The 11,534-nt window shown below is 43.4% G+C and overlaps 1 long non-coding RNA gene across 1 annotated transcript in view; it reads right to left on the bottom strand.

Moving 5' to 3' along the window:
• Positions 1–244: 244 nt before the first annotated feature.
• Positions 245–11,534, bottom strand: part of LOC138845403 (uncharacterized) — a 120,363-nt gene continuing 109,073 nt past the window's right edge. Inside the window, exon 4 of the long non-coding RNA XR_011382495.1 lies at positions 245–1,389. This is a non-coding gene — a long non-coding RNA (uncharacterized lncRNA). The remainder of the gene's footprint in view (positions 1,390–11,534) is intronic.

Here is an 11,534-nt window from a genome sequence, read left to right as displayed (position 1 = left end):
TCTCTCTCTATGTCTCTCTCTCTCTCTCTCTCTCTCTCCCTGTCCTTCTCTCTCTGTGTAACTCTCACTTTCAAATAAATAAATAAATAAATATTTTTTAAAATTATTGAATTGTACATTTAAAATGGTTGAAATTTATGGTATGGGAAGCACATTTCAATGAAGCTATTACAATATTTACATATATATATATATATATATATCTTGATGAAAAAACTTGCAAATTCTCTGGCTTCACCCAGACCTAGTAAATCTGGAACACAACCCAGCACTGAGAATTTATGAAGCCTTGCAGGTAACTCTGAGTTGCACTCATGTTTGGGAGGTCTTGGCCAGGGGTGGGAAGGTCTTGAGAAGTGGCTGCTGCTGTGACAGGAGCAATGGTCAGAGTTTTATGGCAGAACCACAAGAAAGTGGCTCTAGGTCATTGTCAAATGAAAGCAGAACAACATTCCTGTATTTTACTCCACTGCATTGGAGTAAAACAACTCTTGCTGATTTGCCAGAGAAGTTGACATTCCATATGTCAGTCTTCCCTCCTGATGGTCATCTGAAGCTAGGACAAGTATATATCTTCTCTCAACCTCAGTGACCTAATTTGTGAGTGGGGATAAAAACACATGTCTATCAGGTTTGGTGTTCAGATAGAGTTGGAGGACAAACATGATGACTTTTAACGATAGTGGACTCAATGAGGCAACTGCACAATGTACACTGAGGAGAGAACCAATATAGGTTCATTTTTCCTTCTTATAAACTGGCCAGCCACTCATGAGAAGATCATTCTGGAATTTTCTGTTGTCCTGGGGCATCTCTGTGCTGCTATAGATAGAGGCTTATTATTCCAGCAAATGCACATTCTGCTGAATCTTTCCTTGCCTCAGGGTCTTATTTAAGACTGCTTATTTTCAAAATCATACATATCTGCTAAGTTGGAAAAAGCTTCAGGTCAATACCCTGGATTCAGTTTCATCCTTTTGTTACTGCAAGAACAGAAACCATGTTCTGATAAAGAAACTGCCACCCTTGAAAGTGCTGCTCCTATCCTTAACCTTGAGACCAAGGAATTACTCTTCACACTCTGAAGAAATGTCATGAGAGAGGAATACATTCATGTTCCCTGAAGCCACCAGGAGGTAAGCCAAGAGAATTTGAGTTCAGCCCCAATGAGACAACAAGAAGCAAACAGAAACAGCCTTCAGTGGAATATATTTTAGGGTGATATATAGCATTTTACAGCAATTGAAGCTCAAGTCAAGATGTAATCAACTAATCATTGATAATTATTGATAATTGAGATGTGAATCAAGCTAATTTCCAGGAAAACAGCCTTTCAGAAGTTCCCACTGAATTGCAGGCAGAGGTGTGTATGACGAGAAGCATCTGGACCTGGGGGGAGAGTGAGACAAGCAAGTGATGGTAAGTTCTCAGTGGTCTCCTGGTGCCTCTGTCCACCCTAAGCCAAGCACAAGAAGACAAAAGCTCTCTCTTCTTCCCTGCAGCCTTTTTATGTCCTTGAAAGACATGCACTTCAATTGGCTTTGTCTTCCAGCTGATCGGTTCATAGACCATGATTCAAATAGAAAAGGCTTCATCCAAGCCAGTGTAATTCGTCTGCCATCTACGTGGCATTATATACTTCCCAAAGGTAGTGTCTGTGTCTTGTCCAATGATGTGTTCTACACAGACAGGATTGCACATTGCAGCATAGCACTGTGCGTTTAATGTGTTCATGAACAGTTAATACCCACACTGCTCCTGTGAGGTGGGCATTTGTCTCCAGACTTTACTAGGAAATACATGGTAGAATTGAGGGCATACACCATGCATTTCAAATACCAAAGGGTACATTCTGTATTTGGTTCCCATACATATCATCCCAGTTTATATTTATTGAAGCAAGCAACACGTTTGCTGTACTTGAATGTGACCTTAGGGTTCAACCTCCAGGTTCTGGGTCACCTGTGACAATAGAGGGCTATAAGCCTTGTAAGTTCATGAAGTGACAAGGGAACAAACCTATGCTCCTTCTTGCTGTTTTCTGAGGCAGCCCTGATTGTTTGAGCCAAATCCACCTGTGCTGAAACCTCTGCGTCCAGTTCTGCCAGTAAGCTCTTTTAAACAGCTTGCTCATCCTCTCTATAACAGTAAAAATCTGGTACAACAAGTGAAGAATTGCTTAAAATTCCAATTAAGCCAAGTCTTACCAAAGCCTTTTCCATTATCTCAGTAAGCTGCTTTCTACATTAAAAGGCTCCTCTTAATTAATTCTTCTTGCTGATCTGTGGACATGCAATACTTTATTATGACCTATGAATTCAAATGCAACAAAATAAAGTGTAGATAAGCAGTATGTTGAGCTCCCACCTTCAAATCACAACAGGGTCAGATTGCCCTATTGCTGGTCATGACTGCTTTTCACACCAAAAGAAAGCACCTCTCAACAGAGATTTGGAGAAGGCTCAGTGAAGGGTTCTTTGAGATCTTTGATATGAATAACGGCATCTCCAGGGAGCTACTTGGACATCTGAGGCAGGAAGTGCAGGGGGATGACAGATGATTGTCTATTGCCACACTTCTTTAGCAGCACTGAATGCACATGGTGTTAATAAATGCATGGTGATGACGACTTCTGCATGGTGGTAACAGGTGGCAGGGCTCTGACATCTTACCTTCAGTTGCTTATCTGCCAAGGGTCCCCTTGTGTAGAGCCCACATGCTTCTTTCCTTGCATCTGCTCTGTGCTGCCAGTCCTAAGGCCCCAGAGTCAGAGACTTGATCTCTCTTAAATGCAGGCTAAGATAAAGATACTGAGCTGTGAATTCCCTGTCCAGCTTGCCCCAGGGTGTTCAATGCCAAGTTAGGGGCTGAAAAAGCAGAGTTGCCTCTGCTGGGCATACAGCTCTTCACCTGGTTCTCTGTGGACTAAATGTTCTCTTATCCTGTGATGGGCATTGAGCTGTGGGAGGCAGGCACTGTGAACAGGTGACTGAATGTAGGGTTGAAGTTGGTTAGAGTCACATTCATTTCTGCAGGATGACAACCTTGGTTGCGATAAAGAGGACATTCTGAAGGCAGTTCTAAATGCTTCCCTTGAATGGCATGAAAAGCAGATAAGGTGAGACGGCTTCTCAGGATGCTAACAGCCTCCCAAGAAGCCTGATTTATGGTTTTGCACTCATGAATTTTAGGGTTTTACCTCCTCCCTCTCTCTAAAAGCCATTTCTTTATCTCCCTCCCTACTGACATATGATTTAAGGTTCAGTCAGGTGTCTTTTCTCACAGAGAACATTCTAGCAGCCTCTTATTTCATCCGCTGCTCTACCAACTCCATGAAGCACCCTGAGCTATCTCTTTAAAACACAAAACTAACCATGTCAGCCCATTTGAGGAAATCCCAACATGGTCTTCCAATTCCTCTTTGGGATGAAGACCACAGACCCTTGTCATAGAGCTGTGAGGGCTAAGGAAATGTCACTCAGCCAGAGGCAGGCACTCCCTCAGCCACTCCCTGGCTCTTACGCTCCCTTGTCCATCTGCTCCTCCAGTCTGTGGCTTTTCCTTAATGCCTATCAGCTTCCCTCACATCTCTGTGGCTTCTGACTCCTAAAATGTCATCAATGAATTCATCTGTTGCACCACCACCCACCAAGGACTGCTTTAGGTCAGGCAAATATTCTGGACCCTTAAAATACAGCCATGAATGAGAGTGCTAGCCCTCTCATGGAGCTCATGTAGACAATGAGAGAGGCCTCCCTGTCAAGCAGAGAGCTGAAGAGGTAAGGGGGCCAGTCTTCCAGTATTGGATGAAAAGGCACACCACGCAGAAGAGCCAGAGTCTTTCCTGAGGCTAAGACACACTCACAGTTTTCAGGGAGCAGCTAGGGATCAGCCCAGCTGCAGGAAGAAGCTGGGGGAGGGTGCACTGTGCACAAATGTCAGAGGTCCAGATTTTACTCTCAATAAGACAAAAGCTATTGGGGGAATTTAAACAAAGCAGCAGGACTCAAGTGAGGTTTTCAAGGATTGTGGATGGAGAACAAGTGGATTATAATGGGGCAAGGATGGATGGGGGAGAGCACTGGGAGACTGCAGGCTGAGGCTGGTCAAAAATGCAGGGGCTAAGTGATAACAATCTGGATGTATTTTCAAGGTAATGATAACTGGATTTACTGATAGACTGAATGGGTGGTATAGAAAGGGAGAAAAATTAGGAAATGAGGAATGATGGCCCCAGAAGTCATGGGTGCTGGTTCCCTTCTAGCTCCCTACTAACAGCCTGGGAAAAAGCAGTGGAAGGTGGTCCAGGTGCTTGGGCCCTTGAACTCACATGGGAGACCCAGAAGAAGCTCCTGGCTCCTAGCTTCCACCTGGCCCAGCCCTAGCCTTTGTGGGGTAATCTAGCAGATGGAAGATCTCTCCCTCTCTCTCTCCTCTCTCTGTAATTTTGTCTTTCAAATAAATAAATACATCTTTAAAAATAATTTACTTATTTCTGATCCATCAGCTCCCTGCTGATGCACCTGGGAAAGCAGTGGAAGATGGTCCAGGTCCTAGGCCTTTGCACTCAACATGGGAGTCCTGGAAGAAGCTCCTGGCTCCTGGCTTCACCCTGCTCCAACCCTGACTGTAGTGGTCATTTGGGGAGTGAACCAGCAGATGGAAGCTCCCTCTCTTTGTGTCTCTCCCTCTCTTTCTGTAGCTCCATCTTTCTTTCTTTCTTTTTCTTTTTCTTTCTTTCTTTTTTTTTTTTTTTTGACAGGCAGAGTGGACAGTGAGAGAGAGAGACAGAGAGAAAGGTCTTCCTTTGCCATTGGTTCACCCTCCAATGGCCGCCACGGCCAGTGCACTGCGGCCGGCACACCGCGCTGATCCGATGGCAGGAGCCAGGTACTTCTCCTGGTCTCCCATGGGGTGCAGGGCCCAAGCACTTGGGCCATCCTCCACTGCACTCCCTGGCCACAGCAGAGAGCTGGCCTGGAAGAGGGGCAACCAGGACAGAATCTGGCACCCTGACCGGGACTAGAACCCAGTGTGCCGGCCCCGCAAGGCAGAGGATTAGCCTAGTGAGCCGCGGTGCCAGCCCCATCTTTCAAATAAATAATATAAACCTTTAAGAAATTATTTGAGAAGCAGCAAAATAGACACAGAGATAGAATGAGAGAGATGGCACAGTTATCTCCCCAAATTTGATTCACTCCCGAAATGCCAGCAATGGCAGGGGCAAAGGCAGGAGATGGGAACTCAGTTCAGGTCTCCCACATGGGTGGCAGGGACTCTACAGCTTGAGCCAACACCTGCCACCTCGAAGGTTGTGCATTAACATGCAGCTGACACTGGAAGCAGAGTCAGGGCTCAAATCCAGGCACTCTGAAATGGGATGCGGGCATCTCTAATGGTGTTTTTGCTGCCATGACAAATGCCCTCCTTGAGAGAACAAATTCCAACAAATTTGCCCAAGTTCTCATTTCTAATTATTTACTTTTGATATATCCCTAAAATTAGGCTCAATAATAGATTCTCCTGCATTAGTCTTTTACTTATTACTTGCAAGAGGATTTTTTTCCCTTTAATTTCAAGATTAAAGTAGATTCTCTGCTGTCTTAGTGTGTCTTCACAGCTTTTCGCTTACTTCTATAATTAATTTATGGTGAATTTCTTCCTATGTAACTTTTAAATTTTAGTGACATTAAATTTATTAAGAGTTTTCTTTACAGTTTCTGCCTTGCCTTTAGCGCCATTTTAAGTTCTCAGAGCCTAAAAATTAACATCTATTTGACATTACCTGATTTTATTCATGATTTTATTTGCCACTTATTTAAATCTATAATCTAGCAGACTTTTTTTGTTTAAATTGTGGAGTAGGCATCAAAATTATGGTTTTTAATGACTTACTATTTTTTAATACTAAAAATAAGCAAGCTATTCCACTTTTGATTTAAATTTTTGTCATGTATGCCAAATACATATCTTTGAGTATGTTTTTGAATGCTTATCAATTGCTTAATGCTAAAAACAGATGATCTTTTCCATTTTTAGTGAATTGTTATCATGTATATCATCTAACACTTTCTGAAATATTTTTTGGTTTCTTTTTATTCCTTATTACTTTATTTTCCAGCATCAATTACTATATATTATATTACCTAATTGTCCCAAAGTTTTGAAAATCAGTTTTATACTATATCATTAATTGAGAAGTTGGCATTGGTTTCTTGCACTTCTTTTTGTTTGTTTGTTTGTTTACTTTGGGTCTACTACGTGCGTGGTAGGGGCCCAAGCATTTGGACCACTTTCTATTGCTTTCTCAGGCCATTAGCAGGGAGCTGGATCAGAAGTGGAGCAGCTGGGACTGGAACCAGAGCTGATGTAGGATGCTGGCATCACAGGGCAGCTTAATCCACAGCACCACAGTGCTGACCCCTGGTTCTTATCCCCTGATGGTATAAATAGCATTGGATAAAATTCCAGTAAAGAATGATTCGAATCATGAAATCATTCTGGAGGACATCTTTGACAGCTTTAATCATTTTCTACCACAGTGAATGGCCTATTTGCCTCTTTTAACTTTTTTGAATCAATTGGGATAATTTAAATTTTCCTAAGTAATCATTAACTTACCAATGGACTACATGTTTTCAAGCTTGCAATGGTAATAATTCATTCACTCATAACTCTATGTAAATATCCTATCTTGAATGTATAACACTGTGCATTTTTCTGTTCTTATTTTTTTTCAATTTTAGTACTGGCATAGATATATCTACATTATCATTCTCTTCTAAGAATCAGGTCCTTGATTTCTCAATTTTGTTGACTCTTTTTTTTTTTTTTTTTGACAGGCAGAGTGGACAGTGAGAGAGAGAGAGAGACAGAGAGAAAGGTCTTCCTTTGCCGTTGGTTCACCCTCCAATGGCCACCATGGCCAGCGCGCTGCAGCCCACACACTGCGCTGATCCGATGGCAAGAGCCAGGTACTTATCCTGGTCTCCCATGGGGTGCAGGGCCCAAGCACTTGGGCCATCCTCCACTGCACTCCCTGGCCACAGCAAAGAGCTGGCCTGGAAGAGGGGCAAGCGGGACAGAATCCGGCACCCTGACCGGGACTAGAACCTGGTGTGCCGGTGCTGCAAGGTGGAGGATTAGCCTAGTGAGCCGAGGCACCGGCAACTCTTTTTTTATTATAAAGATTTATTTACTTATTTGAAAGTCAGAATTACACAGAGAGAGGCGAGGGAGAGAGAGAGAGAGAGAGGTCTTCCATCCACTGGTTCACTGGTTCACTCCTCAATTGGCTGCAACTGCTGTAGCTGTGCCGATCTGAGGCCAGGAGCTTCTTTCAGGTCTCCCACATGGGTGCAGGGGCCCAAGGCCCTGGGCCACCTTCTACTGCTTTCCCAGGCCATAGCAGAGAGCTGGATCAGCAGTGGAGCAGCAAGAACTAGAACCAGTGCCCATATGGGATGAAGGCACTGCAGGCAGTTGCTTCACCCACTATGCCACTGCACCAGTCCCAATTTTGTTGACTCTTATGCTAATTTTTTTCTGCTTTTATTTTCACTACATTTTCAATGGCTTTTTAAAGAAAGTCTTATTATTCTCTGTGCTTCTGGAGTTAAATTTTTGGTTCATCAGTATTTTTATATATTTTTAAAGAATAAATTAATAAATTTATGAATTTTGTGAGTGTAGGTTTGTGTGAGATCATCTTTGCATCTTTGAACTTAATATTAATGAATTTTGAAAAAGGATTTTGATAAATTACCATTAAATGTTAATTTTGGCTTTTATTCCAATCAAAAGTAAAAGTTAAGACATAAGCATGGGACCAGTGCTGTGGCATATGCAGTAAAGCAGCCACCTGAAGTGCCGACATCAATATGGGTGCTAGTTCTAGTCCCAGCTTTCCCACTTCCAATCCAGTTCTCTACCTGAGAAAGTTCTCTGCCTGAGAAAGCAGTAGAAGATGGCCCAAGTCCTTGGACCCCTGTACCCACTTGGGAGACCTGCAGGAGGCTCTAGCCGTTGTGGCCATCTGGGGAGTGAACCAGTGAATGGAAGACCTGTCTCTTTGCCTCTGCTTCATTATAACTCTGCCTTTCAAATAAAATAAATAAATAAATAAATCTAAAGAGATAAATAAATAAATCTTAAAAAATATAAATAAATCTAAAAAAATAAGCGTTTGTAAAGTTTTGATTAATTTTGTGTCATTTTGTTTTTGCACATTTGTCATTTTACAATTATTAGTGGTGATTTAATAAAGGATATTATTTACTATTAAGTATTTGATTTGTTTGCAATATAATCAATCAATTGTGACTTGTAGAATTGGCTATTCCTGGAGTTAACAAGATTTTCTCTTCTTTTAATACTGATTATAATCTGTACATGCAAATGTCCCATTAGAATTTTAAAAATCTGCTTTCTATAGGTACATAATTGATATATGTCTACTAATCAAACATTAATTAAGGAGGTGTCCCATGTACAAGGATATTTCAAAATGTACATGGAAAAATAGAATTAAAACATGTTTATTTTGGCACAGAAAGTTTCTACACTAAATAAATGTTATTTATTCTCAAAAAGCTCATGAAAATGCATGTTATTAAGAAGCTTTGCATGGATTTCAAAAAAAAAAATTTGCATCAGTATAAAGTTATCATTTGCAAAGCCAGCGCCGTGGCTCACTAGGCTAATCCTCCACGTTGCAGCATTGGCACACCGGGTTCTAGTCCCGGTTGGGGCACCCAGATTCTGTCCCGCTTGCCCCTCTTCCAGGCCAGCTCTCTGCTATGGCCAGGGAGTGCAGTAGAGGATGGCCCAAGTGCTTGGGCCCTGCACCCCATGGGAGACCAGGATAAGTACCTGGCTCCTGCCATCGGATCAGCACGGTCCGCCAGCCGCAGCGCTGGCCATGGTGGCCATTGGAGGGTGAACCAACGGCAAAAGAAGACCTTTCTCTCTGTCTCTCTCTCTCTCTCACTGTCCACTCTCCTGTCAAAAAAATAAAATAAAAAAATAAAAAAATTAAAAAATTAAAAATAAAATAAAGTTATCGTTTGCATCTATCTTTCCATGAACTTTTTGAAGTGCTCTCCTAAATTTCAGCAATTCTTGTCTTCTCAATGTACTGAAGACTGCAATTTGTGCTTTGGACTCTCACTATAATTATGCAATTATCAATTTCTCCTTGAGTTTCTCACAGATTTTTTTCTGTATGTTATTCAGTGATTTATTATTCAGTTCATGAGTGTTATGTCTTCATTGTGTGCATTATTTCTTCTAAAATATAAAATACAGTCAGTATTTTTTTAAGATTTTTTTGAAAGGCAGAGTTATAAAGAAAAAGAGAGAGGGAGATATTCCATTCACTGGTTCACTCCCCAAATGGCTGCAATGGCCAGGGCTGGGCCAGGCCAAAGCCAGGAACCAGGAGCCAGGAGCTTCTTATGGGTCTCCCGCGTGGGTGCAGGGACCCAAGTACTTGAGCCATCCATCTTCTACTGCTTTCCCAGGTACATTAGCAGGGAGCTGGATTGAAAGTGGAGCAGGTGGAAGTCCAACCAGCGCCCATATGGGATGCCAGCACTGCAAGCTGGGACTTAACACACTATGCCACACCACAAGGCTTGAATCCATCAATGTATTTTAATACTTTCACCCTTCTATTATCTTTTGTCTGGTATTCACTGTTTTGCAACTCCTCTCTGCGTATTCATTTGTCTGATCTGCTGTTCTTCTCTTCTGGTAGTTTGTGCTTCAGACCCGTCTGCATGCAAGTACCTAACATTCCAGTTTTCTTTTGTGTGCTGACCTTATGGGAGACATCACAGTTTAATAATTTGAGTTCATCTGATGTCTGAAATGTTTTGGCTTGCTTTAGTTCTCTTACAATTTATTGCTGTACCTTTTTTTTCTTATTCTATTTTGTTGCTCTAAGTGATTTGGAATTTGTAGCTTTCATTGGTAAACTAGAAGCTCTACTGAGGCATGCCACCTAATTAAATAAAAATCAATCTTATCCAGTCAATGAGTGAATGCCAGGGGATGGGAGCGTGATATTGGCAAGTTCTGCCTTCTAGAACTCCTTTATGATCAGCCATGGTCACTACAAATGCTCCTTACAGTAGCAGGGGGATGATGGTTTCCAAGCTCAATCTCACTTAGTTCACTTTCTTCTGCCCATTCCATCCTATCTCGTGTGCCTGATGATGTAGGATAATCATGATGTCATCCTCTTAATAAAATATGTAAAGCCGGCTGGCGCCATGGCTCACTAGGCTAATCCTCCACCTTGCGGCACCGGCACACTGGGTTCTAGTCCCGGTCGGGGCGCTGGATTCTGTCCCACTTGCCCCTCTTCCAGGCCAGCTCTCTGCTGTGGCCAGGGAGTGCAGTGGAGGATGGCCCAAGTGCTTGGGCCCTGCACCCCATGGGAGACCAGGAGAAGTACCTGGCTCCTGCCATCGGATCAGCGCGGTGTGCTGGCTGCAACGCGCCAGCCGCAGCGCGCCAGCCGTGGCAGCCATTGGAGGGTGAATCAACGGCAAAGGAAGACCTTTCTCTCTCTCTCTCTCACTGTCCACTCTGCCTGTCAAAAAAAAAAAAAAATATATATATATATATATATATATGTAAAGCCACACGGAAGTTGGGAGCAGTGGTTAAGCTGCCGCATGGGAGCCCCACATCTTGCTGCAGTACCTGAGTTCCAGATCTATTCTCCATTCCAACCCCCTCTGAATGTGAATGTGCACACTTGGAGGCAGCAGGTGTTCATTCAAGTATCTGGATCCCTGCTACCCATGTGGGAGATGGGATTGAGTTCCAGCTCACAGTTTTGGTCTGGCCCAGTCATGGCTGTTCCTGGCATTTGGGAGTAAACCAGAACAGGAAACCTCTGTGTCTCCCAGCCTTTCAAATAAATAAAATAAATGTAAAAATTAGGGAGAGCAGTAATGGGACTGGCACTGTGGTACAATGGGTGAAGCTGCTGCCTGTGATGCCTGCATCCCAAGTAGATACCAATAGGAGTCCCAGCTCCCTGCTCTTGAGCCTGGGAAAGCAGTAGAAGATGGCCCAAGTACTTTTAAAATTCAAAAAAAAATTTTTTTTTGACAGGCAGAGTGGACAGTGAGAGAGAGAGGCAGAGAGAAAGGTCTTCCTTTGCCGTTGGTTCACCCTCCAATGGCCACCGTGGCCGGCACGCTGTGGCCAGCACACCACACCTATCCGATGGCAGGAGCCAGGTACTTATCCTGGTCTCCCATGGGGTGCAGGGCCCAAGCACTTGGGCCATCCTCCACTGCACTCCCTGGCCACAGCAGAGAGCTGGCCTGGAAGAGGGGCAACCGGGACAGAATTTGGTGCCCCGACCGGGACTAGAACCCAGTGTGCCGGCGCCGCAAGGTGGAGGATTAGCCTAGTGAGCCGCAGCGCTGGCAATGGCCCAAGTACTTAAGGCCCTGCCACCTATATGACAGATCTGGATGAAGCTCCTGCCTCCTGGCTTCAGTCAGGCCCTACCC

Source organism: Oryctolagus cuniculus, chromosome 15 (assembly GCF_964237555.1).
Source record: "Oryctolagus cuniculus chromosome 15, mOryCun1.1, whole genome shotgun sequence".
Lineage (NCBI taxonomy): Eukaryota > Metazoa > Chordata > Mammalia > Lagomorpha > Leporidae > Oryctolagus > Oryctolagus cuniculus.
Note: the sequence above shows the minus strand (reverse complement) of the source record. Positions and strands in the feature narration are given on the sequence as shown.